Genomic DNA, 20,046 nt, shown 5'->3' on the forward strand with positions numbered 1-20,046 from the left:
CAGAAATGTGTCCAAATCCCAGTGGAACTAGACAATCCGGTCATGCCAACAACTTTTCTAAGGAAACAGTTCAAAGAATATTGCCTTGGTTATCAGGAGGAACAAGAAAAATGTGACAGAAAAGAAATACTTGGAACTAAGATGTGAGACAAAATAGTCAATGCTAGTATTCGCACAACAGGCTTAACACCAGACCTTTTTTCTGGTTTACAAAAAAAAAAAAAAAAAATTAATTGTTTCCTTGACTATTTCTCAGCACCTGCTAAGACTCGCTACCAAAGCTTTGGGTTTATCAGAGTTTTCAAAGTGTACAGGCAGTTATGTGCTATAACACCTTGCTGTTCTGAAGTGTGCATTTATCTTAAAATAGCACAAAGTTAGGGTTAAAAGTTAATTTCCTGGCCAGACTTTAGTCCCAGTATAGGAAACGTTTGATGATAACAGTTCTGTTCCATTCTGAGTGTACTCAAATGAAAATCCTTGGTAATAACAAAACCAGAAGCAGATGCCAAAAACTTATCAGTGAAATATAAAATTCGAATTTTTGGTTTACTTTTGACTTTTTGAATCAACTTCATTGAGGTATAATCTGTACCCCCAAAATGTACTTATTTTAAATGCCCAGTTTGATGAGTTTTGCCAAATACATATATCTGTATCACAGCTATCTCAACTAAGATGTAGAACATTTAAATTGGAAGTTTGTATACATTTCCTTTTTGTTTCCTGATACTTGTATGTATGTGTGGGTGGAATTTCATCCCTGAAAATGAAAATACTTAAAAGAAACTTTCACCCTACCAAAAGGCTCTTGATAATAATTCTGAGATTTTTAGTATGACTGTCACTTGTATAAGAAAATTTGTAGACCAATATAGCATTGTGCTTAAAATCCAATTAGACAATGTTACTTTGTAGAGGAGGTTTTGCCACGTAGGGCTTGTTTTTGTTTTTTTAAGAGCCTTGCAGAGACAAAAGGGAGGGTTTTATGGGCAAGGAAGCAGCAGGCTGCACTCGAGGTTCAGGTTTTGGGGGAATGAAGCGTTCCGGAATCCATACTTTTGCATAATCCAGTATGAGCCCCTGCCGATGTGGAAGTGCATCTGTAGTATCCAGTAAATTCCTCACTGCTTCCTCCTCTTTTGTTTTCTCTTGTCTCCCACCCACAGCATTCCGAGGGGGAGCACTTCAGTGGGCATTCTCAGAGGAACCACGAATGACCTTCAGGATGTGAAAATGGTCCCCAAATAATCGCCGGGAGCCTTGGAGCAGGCTGCCGGGGCTCCAGGCCCAGGGCTGTCTCTAGGATCTTCAGCAGCATTGGCATTCACAGTGCATGCTACTGTCTTCAAACTTCAAAACATTTCAGCAAACGTGAGTTATAATCTCTCAAAATCCCTTTACCATTGTCATCTGGCCAGTCCTGTTTCGAAGATAAGGTAACTGATGGAATCACTTGAGATACAGGCCAGGGGACTTTGGGGAAAGGTTAAGGAGGGAACTTGTTCTAAGGGAGGTGATGGCAAAGGAGGCCAAAAGCTAAACGTGTGATTCAGGAGAAAGCATCCCATCAAGGATACCCCTTCATGGTGCACACTGAGAGTGGCGGCTTCCTGTCCTGACTTCCTGTCTTGATTCTGCAACTACCCAACGTTGACCTTGGGTAAGCCACAGCCCCCCATACTCCTACCACCAGTTTCTCCACCTGCAGCGCAATGGGGTTGAATCCATGAGCTCAGAAGGCCTCCAGCTCGAACCTCCTGGGAGACTGACCCCCTGCCTGGGGCCCTAACTTGACAGGCACTTTTATGTGCTTTCTATATTCCTAAGTCAAGGGTCCCCACAAATATAACCGGGTCCAATCTGGCAGCACATTCACATTGGCTGGTTTCACGCCTGTCTTCTATGGGATACAATTCCTTACACCTGTTCATCCAGTAAGTTGTCCGTGCAAAGGGTGTCCCTGTATTTTAGAAAGCGGCAGGAACATTCAGTCTTTACCCATTGTCTCTTTAAGCAGTTAATACCCTAAAGCTACAATTATATAACTATGTCCCGGAGTCTGAGTCCACCTTGCTTTGCTCCTTAAGATCACAGCTTCCTAAATGATCTTTCCTTTCCACTTTTGCCCTTCTGTCATCCATCCTCCACTTAGCAGCCAGTGTTCTTGCAAAAACATAAATCAGACCAGGTCACTTCACTACTTAAAACCCTTCAGCGGCATCCAACTGCTCTTGGAATAAAATGCAACATCTTTTTTTTTTTTTTTTTTTTGAGACGGAGTCTCCCTCTGTCGCCCAGGCTGGAGTGCAGTGGCGCGATCTCGGCTCACTGCAATCTCCGCCTCCCGGGTTCACGCCATTCTCCTGCCTCAGCCTCCCGAGTAGCTGGGACTACAGGCGCCCACAACCGCGCCCAGCTAATTTTTTGTATTTTTAGTAGAGACGGGGTTTCACCGTGGTCTCGATCTCCTGACCTTGTGATCCGCCCGCCTCGGCCTCCCAAAGTGCTGGGATTACAGGCGTGAGCCACCGCGCCCGGCCAAAATGCAACATCTTATCATGATCTACATGGCCCCAAATGACCTGCCTACCCACACTCTTATCTGATTTGATCTCCTTTGGAGAAGATATGCAATTTCTGGATATCATGCCTCTACAAAACGAAGAGGCCGTCTCTTCCCCTCTCTCCCTTCTGACTGGCTGGGAAGTAGGTGTGATGGCAGGAATGGAGAAGCCTTCTCGGACCATGAGGTAGGGATCACATATTGAGAATGCCAGAGAGTAGCACAGCAGTCTGGGTCCCAAAGTATTACAGAGCTATCTTATCAGTCCTGAACTGTCCACCCATGCTGTTAAGTGACAGAGAAATAAATATCCATCTTGCTGAAACCCCTGTAAGTCTGGGTTTCTCTCTCTCTCTCCTTCTTTTGAGATGGAGTCTCACTCTGTTGCCCAGGCTGGAGTGCAGTGGCATGATCTCTACTCACTGCAACCTCCGGCTCCCAGGTTCAAGCGATTCTCCTGCCACAGCCTCCTGAGTAGCTGAGATTGCAGGCGCGTACCACCACGCCTGGCTAATTTTTGTATTTTTAGTAGAGAGGGGGTTTCACCATGTTGGTCAGGCTGGTCTTGAACTCCTGACCTCATGATCCACCTGCCTCGGCCTCCCAAAGTGCTAGGATTATAGGTGTGAGCCACTGTACCTGGCCTGGGTTTCTCTATTACAGCAGCCAACAGGGTCCGAACCAACGCATTGCACTTTCCTTAGGGCTCTGTCCTCGTTGTTCCCACTCCCTGGGATGCATTTCCCTCGTTCCTCTCATGGCTGCTTTGTTATTCTTCCAGCCTCCTGCTTAAGTTCCATGTCCTTGAGGAGGCCTTACCTGACCAACTTAACCAAGTTGGTCATATCTCTCCACTGATCTCTAGCAGTGGCCTCCCCACTAGCCTTCCTGCCTCCACTCATGGTCTTCCCACCATCCATCATCCACAGAGGCCAAAACCTTAGTACATGGTAAGTTGCCTTATCAGGCCTTACCTGACCAACTTATCACATATTAAACTCTGTGATAATCTTGTTTGCCCATTTGTCATGCTTGTTTTGCCCATGAATGAGAAGCCCCCTGAAGGCAGCAGCCTGACCTCTCTCGCTCGCTTGCGTCTCTCCAGCACCTGGAACAGTGCCTGGCGTGCAGTGGAGGGCCCAGTAAGTATTTATGAAGCGAATGAACAAGTGCAGCCACAATCAGCAGGATCCCCATTTCAAGTTATTCTTTTAGTTCTTGGATCTGGGACAAAAGGGCTGGGGACACCTCACAGTTCAGAGGTTAAAGGGCTCTTCTGAGATGACCTAGCAAATCATCTGGAGAATACAGATCTCAATCCATAACATTTGCTGTTCACAGAGGGATTTGAAAGAACAGCTTGTCTACCAAGGCCGATTTAATGAAACCATGAAATATGTTACTGCAATAAGAACCCTTACAACAAATAAACTCGATCTGTTGCCTGGTATCCCTCTAATAATTAATGATATAACTAGGAAAGGTTGGTTCTGAAAATAAAACAACCTCGGAAACGAATTCAACCGAAGTGCACTTTGTGGTTACAAACACCTAATATCAGAGACAGTGTTATTGACCCCATTGAAAATAATGACTTATTGTAAGTAACCACAAATCAGCTGACTACTTGAATGGATATTACACATTGTCTACTACCCACAAACTCAAAAAAGTCATTAGATACATACTAGGAGAAATAAGAGGACTTACTACTCATGAATCCCTTCTTTCTGCAAAACCTCATCTCCTTATGCAAGAATGAGAAGAGCTGTCACTCGGGAATTAGAGAACCAGATTGGAGTCCTTGCCTGCCCTGTATTTGTGGCCGTAGACAGAAATTCCTTAATCCCTTTGAGTCTCAGTTTCAACCATAAATTGAGAATTTGTGCCTCTCTCTTCCACACTCCCCACACTGAGTGTATCAGCAGATAGTCATAGCTGTGCCTCCAAAATACATCTTCAATCTGCCCATTTTTGTACATTCAATTATCTTCTCATTGAAGCCACCATATCTCTCCACTAAGCTCTAGCAGTGGCCTCCCTGCTAGCCTCCCTGCCTCCACTCATGGTCTCCCCACCATCCATCATCCACGGAGGCCAAAATGATACATCAAAGCCCTCCCATTCAAAGACCTCCCATTCAACTCATAATAAACTTCAAACCCCTTGTCCTTGGCCTGTGAGGCCCTCTCGCTAAACTGGCCACTGCCTCCTCTCTGACTCCAGCTTCCACTTTTCTCCTCCCCATTCATTCTATTTGTCAAGATTTCCTTCTGTTCAGGTAAATGCCGACCTTGTCAGATCTCAGGGTCTTTCGTCCTGCTATACCACGCTTGTTCAATCCATGGCCTGCAGGCTGCATGTGGTCCAGGATGGCTTTGTAAACCAAAATTTGTAAACTTTCTTAAAACATTATGAGATTTTGGCCTGGCACGGTGGCTCAAACCTGTAATCCCAGCACTTTGGGAGGTCGAGGCGGGTGGATCACAAGGTCAGGAGATGGAGACCATCCTGTCTAATGCAGTGAAACCCAGTGTCTACTAAAAATACAAAAAATTAGCTGAGTGTGGTGGCGGGCGCTGTAGTCCCAGCTACTCGGGAGGCTGAGGAAGGAGAATGGCGTGAACCTGGGAGGCGGAGCTTGCAGTGAGCTGAGATCACGCCACTGCACTGCAGCCTGGGTGACAGAGCAAGACTCCATCTCAAAAAATAAAATAAAAAATAAAAAAGTAAAAATTACGAGATTTTTGTGCAATTTTTAAAAATCTCATTAGCTACTGTTAGTGTTAGTATATTTTATGTGTAGCCCAAAACAATTCTTCCTATGTGGCCCAGGAAAGCCGAAAGGTTGGACACTCCTGTTACACCTTTAACTGGAACACCCTGTCTTTGGATCTGGCTCCTTCGAATCCACTCTAGAGATCTCACTTCCTCCCTTGATCACTCTCTATCATTCGACCATTTTTTTCATCCTATTTAACAGTGACTTAAATTATTGATGTATTTGTTCTTGTTTGCCGTTTTATTTTTTTTTCTCACCAGAATTTCAGCTCCATAAAGGCAGGGGCTTTGAATCTTTCTTCACTGGCCTATCTATCCCCAGCACCCAGCACAATTGCTGGATGAATGAATGAAGATTAAAAATAATATCTATTTCCAGGGGTTAGTATGAGGCTTGAATGTAAAACATGCTTGTGGAGAGTCATACAATTGTTGGATTTTATCAATCATTTTATGTGTAATTGGAAAAGATTATATTGCTGTTCACTAATATAGGTCAGAAGAAATGAAAAATCTCGCATCCCATTAGTGAATCTGCCCAAAATCTGTGTGATTGCAGCTGTTCATACATACTGAGATGAAATCACTTGCTATCTCATACGCATTATTATCTGCTCTGCTTTAGGGGGTGTGGCTGGAACATGAAAGACAGACGCCTGGTCTCTTTGCCTTGAGGGTGCTTACAAACAAATGAATGACGAGTGCCTGAGCCACTTTGGCCTTGGGATCTCTGGAGCATTCACGACCTATGCTATTCTTCAAATGCTCACTATGTCCACACTGTCACCTCGTCCTCCGCGAGGGCCTGGCCTCTCTCATAGAGCGATGAGCTCCATAAACACAAACTATATTTTCCATATTTATGTTAAATTGCTCAAGGTAGACTAGAAGGCACCCAGCAGGGATGTGGAATTAAACTGAATGATGGGTTCTTGTGCAATATATATTTTTAAATATGTCCTTGCAAAAATATCCACTAATAATGCAGGAAACTATCTTACTTTGTACTGGAAGAAACTGTATGATTTGCTAATAACATGTCCCCCTTCAACATAAAGATAAGGCTTTATGGATTTACTCTTGACTGCTTTCTAAAAGTACATCCAGGTTGTCTGGAACCCATCACACTCTCTGCTGGGGCCCACTGAGACCCAGTGGCTTGAATCAATGAGACGGACAGGTGGCCGGGAGCAGAGTTTTCTCTTTGTCTGATCCCTCTGACCAGAGAAACAGTGTTAGGACTTCAAGAGCTGAGGGAAGAGGGGGAAGAACTACTAGCTGGAAAAACAAACACACTTTCAGATAAAACTAGCCAAAGAATCTTGCAGGAAAATATAAGAGAGAGATTTCTGAAGTTCACCCAGGCACAGACACACTGAGTAAGGTAGAAAAAAAAGAAAGTTGGGGATGAGTTTGAATTGATGAGACCTACAGGATGTTGGCAGCAAGTAGCTTAGAGCTATAAAGATTTAATGCAACTCCAGCATGCCTGGCTTGTTCCAGGGAGATTCTGGCTGGGTATTATGTATCCATCACCCACCACCAACAAGCAGATGTGTTTGTTTCCAGTGCTTTCTGCTTTCTCCTTCTTTTCTCTATGTGGGTCTCTGAGCTTCTCTCATTTCTCCCCCGATTCACTACATAGAGTGGCTCTTATTTCTGATATATGTTTTGTAATGTTTTTAGGACACTAAAATTATTTAACTCTATATTCACTGCAATACCCTAGGTAATATAATTTTGGCTCTGAAAGGCCTTATTTATTTATTTATTTATTTTTGAGACGGAGTCTCACTCAGTCGCCCAGGCTGGAGTGCAGTGGTGCCATCTCGGCTCACTGCAAGCTCCGCCTCCCAGGTTCACGCCATTCTCCTGCCTCAGCTTCCCGAGTAGCTGGGACTACAGGCACCGCCACCACACCCGGCTAATTTTTTGTATTTTTAGTAGAGACGGGGTTTCACCATGTTAGCCAGGATGGTCTCGATCTCCTGACCTCGTGATCCACCTGCCTCGGCCTCCCAAAGTGCTGGGATTACAGGCGTGAGCCACCGTGCCCGGCCAATCTAATTTATTATCTTGGTGTGACTTTGACAACCAACCAACAAAATAACTGGTCACGTGAGTTAATAAAAAGGTCAAATAGATGTTAGTTTAGGTGACACAGATGGGCGGCATATATGGTACGAAAACCATGTGTTTACTGTTCTGGGGTTTCATTCTTGTTGTCTAGTCTTGGGTGCTTCCATCCGCTTTCCAAGTAACTCGGGTTAGCCCATTTGTAGTTGTGCCCTCCTTGCTCATTTAATTACCCCCTGAAAGCATTACTAGGCAGTTTATTACCATTCTGCCTTAGGTAGTTGGTTTTCTTTTTCTTTTTTTTTTTGAGATGGAGTCTCACTCTGTCACCCAGGCTAAAGTGTAGGGGCGCGATCTCAGCTCACTGCAATCTCCACTTCCTGGGTTCAGGTGATTCTCCTGCTTCAGCCTCCTGAGTAACTGGGATTACAGGTGCCCGCCACCACGCCCGGCTAATTTTTGTATTTTTAGTAGAGATGGGTTTCACCATGTTAGCCAGGCTGGCCTTGAACTCCTGACCTCAGGTGATCCACCCGCCACAGCTTGCCAAAGTGCTGGGATTACAGGCGTGAGCCACCGCGCCCGGGCAGGTAGTTGGTTTTCTCTCTTTGCTACCTTTGGGAGGGAAACTGAGTGAAGCACTGTTGAGTTTGCCTTCATTTCTATGAAACCTGGAACCTGTAAGTTAAAGGTAACCATCTGGTATTATTGCATCTTAGTAAGTATTAGGTTGGAGCAAAAGTAATTGTGGTTTTAACCATTTCCTCCTTCCTCCTTTCTTCTTCCTCTTCTTCTTCCTCCTCTTCCTCTTCCTCTTCTTCTAAAAGTAATTGTGGTTTTATCCATTACTTTCTTCTTTCTTCTTCTTCTTCTAGATGGAGTTTCACTCTTGTTGCCCAGGTTGAAGTGCAATGGCGCCATCTTGGTTTACTGTGACCTCCGCTCCGTGGGTTCAAGTGATTCTCCTGCCTCAGCCTCCCAAGTAGCTGGGATTATAGGTGCCCGCCACCACACCTGGCTAATTTTTGTATTTTTAGTAGAGATGGGGGTTTCACCATGTTGGCTGGGCTTGTCTTGAACTCCTGAACTCAGGTAATCTGCCCACCTTGGCCTCCCAAAGTGCTGGGACTACAGGCATGAGCCACCATGCCTGGCCTAACTATTACTTTCAATGGCAAAAGTCGCAATCACTTTTGCACCAACCTAACAGAAATTTGTTCTCTGAGAACAATACTTTTTTTCCTAAAAAATGTACTTTTAATCACAAATGTGTTATACAGGTAATCATAATTTTCTTATATTTCACATTTAAAAAAGAAACTAAATCTAATTTTCCTGTATTCTGAAAATGTTAACATGCTAAATAAGTGTAGAAAACAGAAAGAGGGAATGTCTTATAAAAACATATCCAAGATGCATTTTTAAATTGTTCTTCCTATTTTTCGAGATAAGATACGCTCGCTTGATACTCAGAGTTCAGGTTCTACTCCGGTCCTCAGGGACCCCAGGGTCAGAGCATGACTGGAAAAGGATGAAGGAGTCTCCATCTATAAATTCACAATGCAGAGGGTGACACTGGCACTCAGGGGGTGTGCCAAGTGCCAAGGCTGTCAAACTCCAACCTGCAGAAAGGGCTGCTTGATAGGGAAAGAGGAACATTGAAGAGGGATGGGAGGGAATTACTTAATGGGCAAGAACAACAGAGATTCCAAAGCCCAGCAGATGTCAAAGCACTTTCATATAGGGGTTGCTAAGCCTGCTAAGTACTACTTACATCAAATGTCACACCAAGTAGAAAAAAAATCAGTCAGAACAAATAAAAATACCGAAGTTTAGAACAGATGAGAATGCGTTAGAAATGGAAAGACAAAGAACAATCCAACCCAAAGCCAGGATCCCTCTTAGAGCTGCCCTCTCTGCCCCACAGTTGTCCAGTGTCTCTTTAAATATCTAGTGACGGTTGGGCATGGTGGCTCACACCTGTAATCCCAGCACTCTGGGAGGCTGAGGTGGGCAAATCATGAGGTCAGGGGTTCAAGACCAGCCTGGCCAACATAGTGAAACCCCATCTCTATTAAAAACACAAAAAATGAGCCGGGGATGGTGGTGGGCATCTGTAGTCCCAGCTACTCAGGAGGCTGAGGCAGGAGAATTGCTTGAACCTGGGAGGCAGAGGTTGCAGTGAGCTGAGATTGTGCCACTGTACTCCAGCCTGGGCGACACAGCAAGGCTCTGTCTCAAAAAAACAAAACAAAACAACAACAACAACAAACTAGTGACAGCACTCCGTATTTGTCCAGATGCTGTGAGTTATAGGGTTCTGGCCCTGGACTCCCATCATTCTCCTTACCTCGAATGGGAATCCGCCCCCCAGGACCCAGCGGTTCTAACTTAGCACTCAGCACACACGTGCCCTTCTCCTCCATGTGAGCCCCACAGAGAGTTAAAGATGGGTCCCCACCTCCCTAAGTCCCCTCTCCTTCAGGCCAAAGGTCCCAATTCCTGCTGCTGTTCTGAGTGGCCCTCCACGGGCCATACTCTGGCTTGGTAATGTCCACCTCACCATGTGGCCCTCCTAACTGATAACATTCGAAGAATTTCCAGCCTTGGCTCTACCACCTGGGGACTGTGCTGTGGCCCTAAAGCCACCCAGCTCATGGCTAAATCGCGGCATGGAACTGTGCTGCCCTCTTAGGTCTCCTTTATTTTGAATTTGTGTAATTGATTTGTTTGAACCTAAATGTATGAGCTTATATTTAACCTTCATACTTTCATTTTATTGGTTTTGGCTTAGATTTATAGCCACTTAAAAAAATGATAACTTACATTTAATTATAATTCTCCAATTGTCAAAGTGCTTTCACATATACTGCTAATATGCATTTTGATCCCCTTATTTACCATCCGGCCATGCCTCCCCACCTTCTATCATCGGCAAATTAGATGAGCAGGAATGACAACAATTGTCACTGATAGACATATTGAATGAACGGCAAGGAACAAAGGCCCAGCCCTGTGAACTGCCTCCCTAGATTCACACCACATTCCAAGCAAAGGGACAGACAGCAGGCAACTACAGGACTGCCTGTGTGAAAAAGATCCTTGCAGAGAATAAAATGTGCAACGAAGAAAAATAAAACAGCATGAGGGAATAGGAAATGATGGGGCAAGGTGCTTTTATAGAGGGGGTGACTGGAGAAGGGCTCTGAGCAGGGACTAGAGTGAATGGGGGAGCACGCAGTATACCCCAGAGACCGGACACACATGAATTCATCAATCGATTGACTTCCTGCAGTTCCAAAGATAATTTCAGGCAATCAATTTTTTGACTTGGTTTTGCTCTCCTGATTATCAACTAAGTCAGAATTTGCTTCTGTGCCACAAACACTGATTGAACACCTAATACGATGCTTGACGCTGAATAAACACCTAAATAATTATCTGTGGAAAAAGTGAAAAAATATGCTATGACAGATTGAGTCAAAAGGCTCTGCTAAAATCAAGAAATGCTGTGTGAAGACCATCTGACAAGGCTTCCTAATGTTTGCTCTGGACAACGCTCTCACCCAAGGCACTCCTAGGGGTATCATTAGATTGTGATCAATTGGCTATAGCCCAGTTATGGGAGCCCTCAGGCTATGTGCAGTTGCTGGCATATAAGTTACAATTCCAGGCTGATCAGAACGCAACACTGAGTTACGAATCTCTAATCTCAAGTCGTTCCCATTTCACTAGTTTCAGAACCTACATATAAAAAAGACATATGGTTCACGTGGGATGGCTTGATTCTGGGGAACTCATGTTGGATTATGCAAATCACACGATTCTCCTCTAAATTCTCACATATCACCTACTTAGTAATTTAGTCCAGAATTTTGTCAGTCATCCTTTTGCCAGTCTATGCTTTTTTTGGAAACTACTCTTTTTTTTTTTTTTTTTGAGACGGAGTCTTGCTGTTACCCAGGCTGGAGTACAGCGGCGCCATCTCGGCTCACTGTGAGCTCCGCCTCCCGGGTTCACGCCATTCTCCTGACTCAGCCTCCTGAGTAGCTGGGACTACAGGCACCCACCACCACGCCCAGCTAATTTTTTTTAAAATTTTTTTATTTTTAGTAGAGACGGGGTTTCACTGTGTTAGCCAGGATGGTCTCGATCTCCTGACCTCGTGATCCGCCCGCTTCGGCCTCCCAAAGTGCTGGGATTACAGGCGTGAGCCACCATGCCCGGCCGAAACTACTTTTTAAAATTAGTATTTTTGAAAGTTGACATTTCGTTGTCTCCATTTTTCAGCACCTCTCCAGATTGACCAAGTCTCCTGACAATTATTGGTCAATCACATCTACAAATGCTTGTAGCATTCTGAGGTGTGACCTGTCTGCACCTTGGACAATACATTTCTGCAATTAATTACTGATTAATGGAGCAACTACAGAAAATATTCAAATAGTTCAAAGAAAGGAAGGTGGATAAGGGAAAGGACAGAAAGATGAATATGACCCACTCCTGTACTGAAGATGAAGCAGACTGGACATCGAAACATAAATGAAATACATTGACAAATGCTGAAATGAACTAGAGTCTGAGAAGCACTATAGTGTGGGCTGGTATCAAGGCTTAGTGGGCACTGGGACAGGAGCCACTTTTGCCTGGGAAAATAAGGTCACTGAGCATTGGAGGACAGAGTTTGTGGTGCGTTGTGGGACATGTCACAAATGCTCCACGGCTTTAAGATAAAAGTGCTCTGCTGGAAGACTGGCTCAGGTAGTGGTTAGGAAATTGGGGACAGAGAGTGGAGGGCCAAGCTAAATAGCGGGGACCTCAGACACTTCACTGGATAAACCCAGCGGTTAGGTCCCTACAGGTTCTCAAGCAGGGAGTGCTGTGGCCTGCAAGGGAGCTTTCCCTTTGTGGAGTATTAATTGAAGATGAGAGTGGGTGGGGCTGGAGCCTGGAGGCTCTCTGCTTCTCACCGTTTCCAGGCTAAGTTTTCTTCTGCCGTTTGAGAAGCCTTTCCTGTTGGAAGGTAATTTCCCATTGTAAAGAAACTCTGGCTGGTGTCCTCTAAGCACATTTACTTTGGAGAGGTTTAGGATTAGCATTTTCCCTGAAATCGGTTTTGTTTCTAAAAGGGCTTACTTTAAGTGGTTAAAACCTCCCCTTTCCCTCAAGCCATTGCACAATATTGATCACAGTATTTGTTCATTTAGCAGACCTTGTCTTCCTGTGGCCACAATGAAGGTCAGTGGTGAGCTTTAATGTAGTCCCTGTCCAAATGATCATCAATTTCAAAGGAATAAGAGATAAATATTGAGCTACCAATATTAAAAAACAAATTTTGACTATGATTATTTGTAAAAGCGGTGCAATCCTGGAAGGCCTTTGCATGTACGCACAGATATACGAAGATTTTAGAACGAAAAGTGGATGATAATGGAGGCTGTTCCCAAAACCCTCTGAAGTTACACAGCCGTGCCTTAACAAGAAGTAATCAGACAGAACACTTACAGGATACATTAGAATAAGAAAATATTAAATATTAAGGCATTAATATTTTGGCTTTCGCGCTAGCCTCTCCCTTTCCAATCGATATCTTGGACTCTACAGAAATAAATTCGAGGCCAGTTTTCAGGAATATAGATTTTAAAATGATGAAAGTGGCAGAATGCTCATCATTTCTGACTTTTGATTGAGGACAAAAATGTCACATTTGTATCATCCTGTTGGAAGCCTGGTGGCGAGTGTTTTGAAGACATGCTAAACCACGGCAGCAGAGAGCTGAAGGGCCACTGGGAAGGCCTCTCCATGGGAGACCCTTCTCGCCACGTAGATAGCTCTGGGCTTGGTTGATTCTGACAAGAAGAAATTAAAGACATAAAACACTCTTCCGTTTCAGATGCGTTGGCTAAGCCCCCTGCTCCATCAATTCTCTACTCTCCTCTCAGCTCCACAGGGCACAACACAAACCTCTGGAAGAGATTCCCTTTTCTGGGGGTCACGAGCCACTCTCCTTTGCCTTCTTTCCGTGCATCTCACCTTCTCACTAAATTAGAGATTGGGTCAAATGTAGAGTATGGTTTTTGGGGAGTCAGTGCTTATTGGGAGTGTATGAAGGTTTAACATAATTCCAACGCATTTTGCCTAAAGGGCTATAGACCCTTTCACTAGTGAGAGAACATCAAGGCCACACTAATTTATTTAAAATGTATCTTGAACTTAGACATCTGGGAATGTGAAAGTTAGAACATTTCTATCCTACTAAGGTAGTATAGAAAGACCATGAGCTTAGGGGTCAGGCCAGTGTGGCTTCTGCTCCCCACCTTAGAAGGTGAGTGATATTGGGCTAGTAACTTCATCTTTCTGAAGCCTCTGTTTTCCGATCTGTAAAATGGGTATAATGATAGGTAACTCCTAAGAATGCAGTGAAAATTGACGGGGACGATATGGATACTTAATAGTTAATTAGTATGGTTAATATCAAACAATAGACTTTTGAGTCATGGTTGCTATTATTGGTTCTATTACCAACTTTCAGCAGCCTTGGGATTTTAACAGCCAGTACCTACACTGACAAGAAAGTCTTTTAACCCACTATTATGGATTATAATTAAGTAGTATAGCTCAGCTACTGATTAAAAAAAAAAAAAAAAGACAGAAAGAAATCCTCTGAATCGATTAAATGTAGTGAGCTTCCAAAGTGCACATTTCAAATGAGTAGGTGTGGGCTGGCAAGAGGCACAGTACCACTACAGTAGAAGCAGAAAGAACATGAGGAATGAGCCTTTTCCATGTTAGGCCTGTGGTAGTTTCAAATAATTTCATAATTCTCTGTTTCTGGAAAAAGTAAAGATGGGCCTGGAGAGGCAGTAATTACCCTTTCTGTTCTCTCTTAGTCTCTCCCATCCCATTAAACACAGCCTCGATCAGGTAGAGACACCCCTCAATAAATACTACGAAAGAATCCAGGCTGCTTTCCTAATTGTTTGGCTTCTGAATCAAAACAAGAGCTTCCTTTCAATTGTTAACGATGCAAATCAAGAGAGTATGTGGGAAGAAATGACACCTCTTCAGAACGCTGTGAACGTCTTAAGTGCTAATGGTGGTGATTAGGTATTCTGCAAAGAAAAAGCGAGACTCAATTCTATTCTCTACACACTGCCAGTGGGACTCAGTCCCTACGGGGAGATGAGCAAGTCTAGAACTGTCTGCCAAATGTGAGGGTGAAATATTAAAGACACCTTCATGGATAGCCAAACACTATGCCGAGTTTCGAAAGGGGAAAACCAAACAAGCAATTTGATGCTATTTTTACTCCTTGGGGAAAAAGGCAAACTGAACAGGACCGACTTTAACATAATGATTCAAGGAACCTATATGCTTTATCTTCCCTCAGGATGTTAATTATTCTGTTTAAGGGCTAATTTGTTTTGCAGGAGTGTGAAAGCACGCTCCGTTTTGGTGACACTTTTCACACACTTTTGGGGTGTGTGTGTCTACTTACGGAAAGCATTACCTACTAGTATTGTTACTGATCAGTATCATTATAACAACAACTAATTTGTTCTACATTAAAAAGGAAGTCTCCTTCTTTAAACAAGTCTCAAAATTTTTATAGCATGCGAGAATATTAACATGCTCCTGAAAAGTGCGGGATTTAACTGTTAACATTTAACAGTTCACACCATGTAAATCTCAGCTTTGCCTACACACCACACACACACACTGCACGAAGCAGCACTCCATCAGATTCTCCTCGTTTTCCTTTACTTGCTCCCCGCGCAGTGACCCTGTAGAGTAGACTTGATAGTGCTTCGAATGCAAACCCAAACGCTGTGATTTACTCCCAGGGTAATCCTGCTCCCCAAAGAACCCCCGATCTTGCAGAGACAAGCTCAAGAATCAGAAATTTTCTGACCGAAAGCACTGCTTGCAGAGGTGTTAAAATCCAGTTACAGTGCCCCGCTCATCACCCGGACGCTCTCTCCGCCGCCCCGCGGGCTCCCCGGGCTGGAGCAGCGCACCCTTGCAACCCTTGCACCGGGAGGCAGCTCCATGTGGGAGCCAGCCCGCGCGCAACACTTGCCTCTTCCCGCCAGCCCCGGTTCAGGTGTGCCCCTCGCTTTGTGATGCAGGCAGCTTTCCCACTGGCCGGGTCAGACTTCAGAACCCCCGAGGACCGTCCTTTGTCGGCCGGCAGCCCGAGTCCCCGCCGGCTGCTTTGAGTCCACTGCTCTCGGGATCAAACCCCGCACCACTGAAAGGCAGGTGAGGGGAGGACGCAAAACCCGGAGTGGAGCGCTAGGCTGCGGCGGCGGATCTGACTGTACTGGGAGAGCCACACGAAAGTATCCAAGGAAAAGCCAATATCTGGACTGGAGTTTTAAAAAACATAATTGTACTTGCATCCTCCCACCCGTGGGCAATACACACAGCACAGGAGTGAGTCTGTTTTTGTTTTTATGTTTTTTCGGTGTTTGGGCTTTGAGCCTCCCGGTGTATCTGGGTTAAGCCCCTCTGATACTGTTGACCTACAAGGAGGGCTCTGAGAGCCTGGACTGTGGGGAAGAAAGTTTTTTTACACTTCGCGTCTTCCTTCCATGAAGACAGTGTCTACGCTTGTTGTGGATGGCGTTAATAACGGGATTAGCCTGGAAAGCGTTCCTGTGCTTGATGCTACAGGCAGAGAAAGAGACACAGAGACTGGGTCAATAGGGATTATTTCTGAATGGGACATCTGATACTCTGGGATCTGGGAAACAAAATATAATGTTTTCTGATTTTCCTGTGGGGTTTCTAGTGCTGGGTGGCCTCCTTCACTCTCAGAGCACGGGTTACCTCCTGTCTAATACTCAATTTCTGACGGTGGTTTTTTTTTCTTCTTCCCCCTCCCCTTTCTCTTCCCCTTCTCCTTCTCCTTGTTCTCTCACTTCCTCCTCTGCTCTTTTTCGAGAAGCCTTAAATCCCACACTTTTCAGGAGCACCTTAATATTCTGGCATGCTATAAAATCAAGTATTTTTCTTTTTATCTTTATGTTGCTTCTCAAAGAAAGGGAAGATAGTAGTGACAGGAAAGAGCAGAAAATGTTTATTGAGGTCCAAATGGTAGCAGCTGAAGCCTTTAGCAAAATAAACCTTGCTCTGCCTCCTGGTCCATCAGCAGTAACTCACCTCCACCCCCCGCCCCACGCCCCAATTACTGGGCAATATAAGAGACAGGAATTTGCAAAGGATAGTGGGTAAGAGGAGAGGGATTGGGGGTGGGGGGAGGGGCGGTTTTGTCCATGGTTGAGAAAATTAGGAAGCTGTAATTTGACTTCCATAGAGCGCTGTGTTCTTCTGTCTTTTCCAAATGAAGGACAACAAGAAGGGCCTGCTTCATCTGGATTTTCTAATAGACACAGGTTCTGCAAAAAGGATCATGATGCACAGAATGACACAGTTCAAATCAGATTATAGGTGTCAGAAACCAAAAAATTAAGTCACCATAGCCAGCCCTCACTCTAATAATTGTTTAAATACGTGATCTTTCGAAATGCTCAGATCAGCATATTGTATGTCTCCATTTATATGACATATGACATTGTGGAAAAGACAAACTGTAGGGACAGAGATCAGTGGCTCTCAGGGGCTGGGAGGAGAGGATGAGGGGGACAACAAAGGGTATAAGGGAAATCTGGGGGTGATGGATTGCTTTGTGTTGATTATGGTGGTGGCTACCTGAATATATTTGTCAAAACTCATATAACTCTACCTTTAAAAAGGTGGATTTTACCGTATGTAAATTTAAGAAACATTCTGTAGCCATAATAAAGATTAAACTAATCAAGTTTAAGGACATTTTAAAAGTCCCTGCGACCCATTGCTCCTTCATCTAAGAAGGTACAATAGGGAATGTGATTAAGGGCTTACTCACTGTGGAGAAACCACAGACATAAGCTTAGGATTTAACAGAGAAGTGTCCCGAAAGTCCAATGTACAGCATATACTCTGCATGGCGCAGGGCCAAGAGCTGGCTAGAAATACATAAAAACCCATTCCTTTTTCACTCTCCACAGCGGTGAGTAGAGATTTCTGTGCAAGAGATTAGAAGGAGCTGGTAGCAAAGCTTTAAAACGGAGAGACTGGCAAGACGCAGATGAGAAAGGTCAGATCTTGGACAAAGTAGCAGAGGGAAATGCCTGCTGATTCAGAGAAGATCTAACAAAAAGAATGTGACTCAAAGCTGTGGTTCCCAAACCTGGCTTCACATCGAAATCACCTGATTCCCACCAGATCCTGGGCTGTCAGGGCATCTGCCTGTGAAGGAGCTTCCCGGGTGATAGTTTTCAGCTGCCCAGGGCCAGCGCCTGTCCTAGGAGAGAAGGAAAGTCCTACTGGCTCAGGGAGGAGGCTCCTTGTGGGCAGGTGGGTCAGGGCATGAGGGTAAGACGGAGCTGCTTGCATGTGTAGGGGGAGGGCTTTCTTTGGGGGCTGGAGCGATGCCTCTCACAGACTCAGGGAGCAGAGAGGAAGAGGGAGCAGCAAGGGCCTCCCCAGCTTTAGTGGGGTGTCTGTGCTGCACCATTAGGGAGGAATGAGGGGAAATGCGAAGTGTCCCCGTGTTGATACCACTAGCACCTTGCGCTGTGCCTGGCCACTGTGGCCAATCGATAAATATTTCTGGAATGAATGAATAAATGATTGCCACTCCATTAAGCACCTTCCTACGTGTTGCCTAATTTTACTCTTACAGCTACCCCTGGGAGAGAGACTGTTATATCCTTTGTAGCTGGGGCATCTTCAATGCTCAGAGAAGTGAAGTAACTTACACATCGTTTCACAGTTAGCAAATGCAATGGATATTTTAGCAAAGGATGAGCAATGATAAGCCTGGCCTGGTAGGTTTCTTTCCACACTATTGGGGTTCTGACAATGAACTTGAGTGTTTCATATCTGAAAACATATGAAATATTTATTTCTTCATGAATGATTAAATTTTAAGGTCAAAACCAGTAAGTTTCAAATGTTTCCTAAGGAATGTGTCTATTTTCGATATAGTTCTATGGCATTAAATTTTTTTTTTTTTTTTTTTTTTTTTTTTTTTTTTGAGACAGAGTCTTGCTCTGGCTCTGTCGCCCAGGCTGGAGTGCAGTCGCGTGATCTCGGCTCACTGAAAGCTCTGCCTCCCGAGTTCACGCCATTCTCTTGCCTCAGCCTCCCGAGTATCTGGGACCACAGGCGCCCGCCACCACGCCCGGCTAATTTTTTGTATTTTTAGTAGAGACGGGGTTTCACCGTGTTAGCCAGGATGGTCTCGATCTCCTGACCTCGTGATCCGCCGGTCTTGGCCTCCCAAAGTGCTGGGATTACAGGCGTGAGCCACCGCGCTCAGCCTATGGCATTAAATTCTTTAATAATGGTTCTAGACTGGGGGACAATGGGTAACTAGATGGCTTTTTTCTGCCTCCACCAGTTGTTAAAATGACTACTTGTTCTGGAATGTATCTTTTAGTTTTGGCTCTTTTTTTTTTCCTTTTTCATTAACCAAACAGGAAGTGTAGGTTAGATAGGAGCCAGTCAGTACTCACAGGCTCCCCATTGGAAATCTCTTTTTAAAAGCAAATGAAACTTTTTTTGTTTGTTAAAAAAAGACCATCACCACTGCTAGTGATTAATAAAAGATGACTCTGAGAAGCGTATCAACCTCTGTATAGTTGCAGCCTCCCTCCTTTTTTCAACTATTTTTATTTCTCCTTCCATATTTCTCTAGATGAAATTAGATAAAACTATATCATTTCATTATATCACTATTATTATTAAATAAGGACTAGAATTAAGGTACTATCTTGCATAAAATTATAAGTTTAGTCATTAAATTAAACCCCAAATCTATGGAATAAGAACCAGTCAAAGACAATTCTGACACTGGATTCAAATCCAGTATTAATGTTCTGCAAGTTTTTGTAGAATAAAAGAATAAATGAATCCAGTTCTGTAATGAGAGACAGTTATTTAAACCAAACAATGTAGTCATGGCTGGATATGTAGATATTAGGGCAGGAAGACAGACATAAATTCCTCTGGGCAAGGAAGGAAGGAGAATGAGGGAGGTAGGTGACCTTCCTCCTAAGCCTGTTAGTTTCAGTGGCTTCATGAAAGATAAGGGAATTTCAAGCTAGGAGAACTGAGCATTAATTTGTTCAAGTCATGAAAACACCGTAAAATATTTAAACCTTGACAATACTATAGTTGAATGTATCAAAAAGACTAATGTTAAGTAAATAAAAATCTAGAAAGCTTAGCAAATTGTCTCTAAATTCAAATGTGAGTCACTAGACGGAAATGAAGGGCCAATGAAATGTATTAGGGGGCAGCTTTCTCTGGCATTTCTTTTAGGAGGTGATTAACTGGGGAGCAGGCTGAAGATGGATACCAGCCTTCACATTTCAGTTCTTGCGGTTGCTGATGTCTGCCTAATCTTCCTTCTCTTGACACGTAATTATAAGCTAGGTGTATATCTGATACAGCAGTTGGTCTCACTCCTGCCTAGCGTCTGGGAGTCTCTCGTCTCTGCTAGGTGTGCTATCGGAGCTGTGTTCATCAGCTGACGCGGAGCAGCAGATCCTGAGGAAGTCGCCTCCCTGCTG

At 44.2% G+C, this 20,046-nt stretch overlaps 1 protein-coding gene and 1 long non-coding RNA gene across 2 annotated transcripts in view; one reads left to right on the top strand and one right to left on the bottom strand.

The window, feature by feature from the left end:
* Positions 1–20,046, bottom strand: part of LOC105474842 (contactin associated protein 2) — a 2,256,224-nt gene that overhangs the window by 72,656 nt on the left and 2,163,522 nt on the right. The gene's annotated exons all lie outside the window — the stretch shown is intronic.
* The window catches only part of LOC105474840 (uncharacterized), a 53,387-nt gene continuing 34,636 nt past the window's right edge, over positions 1,296–20,046 (top strand). Inside the window, exon 1 of the long non-coding RNA XR_011621879.1 lies at positions 1,296–1,374. This is a non-coding gene — a long non-coding RNA (uncharacterized lncRNA). The remainder of the gene's footprint in view (positions 1,375–20,046) is intronic.

This window comes from Macaca nemestrina, chromosome 4 (genome assembly GCF_043159975.1).
Source record: "Macaca nemestrina isolate mMacNem1 chromosome 4, mMacNem.hap1, whole genome shotgun sequence".
Lineage (NCBI taxonomy): Eukaryota > Metazoa > Chordata > Mammalia > Primates > Cercopithecidae > Macaca > Macaca nemestrina.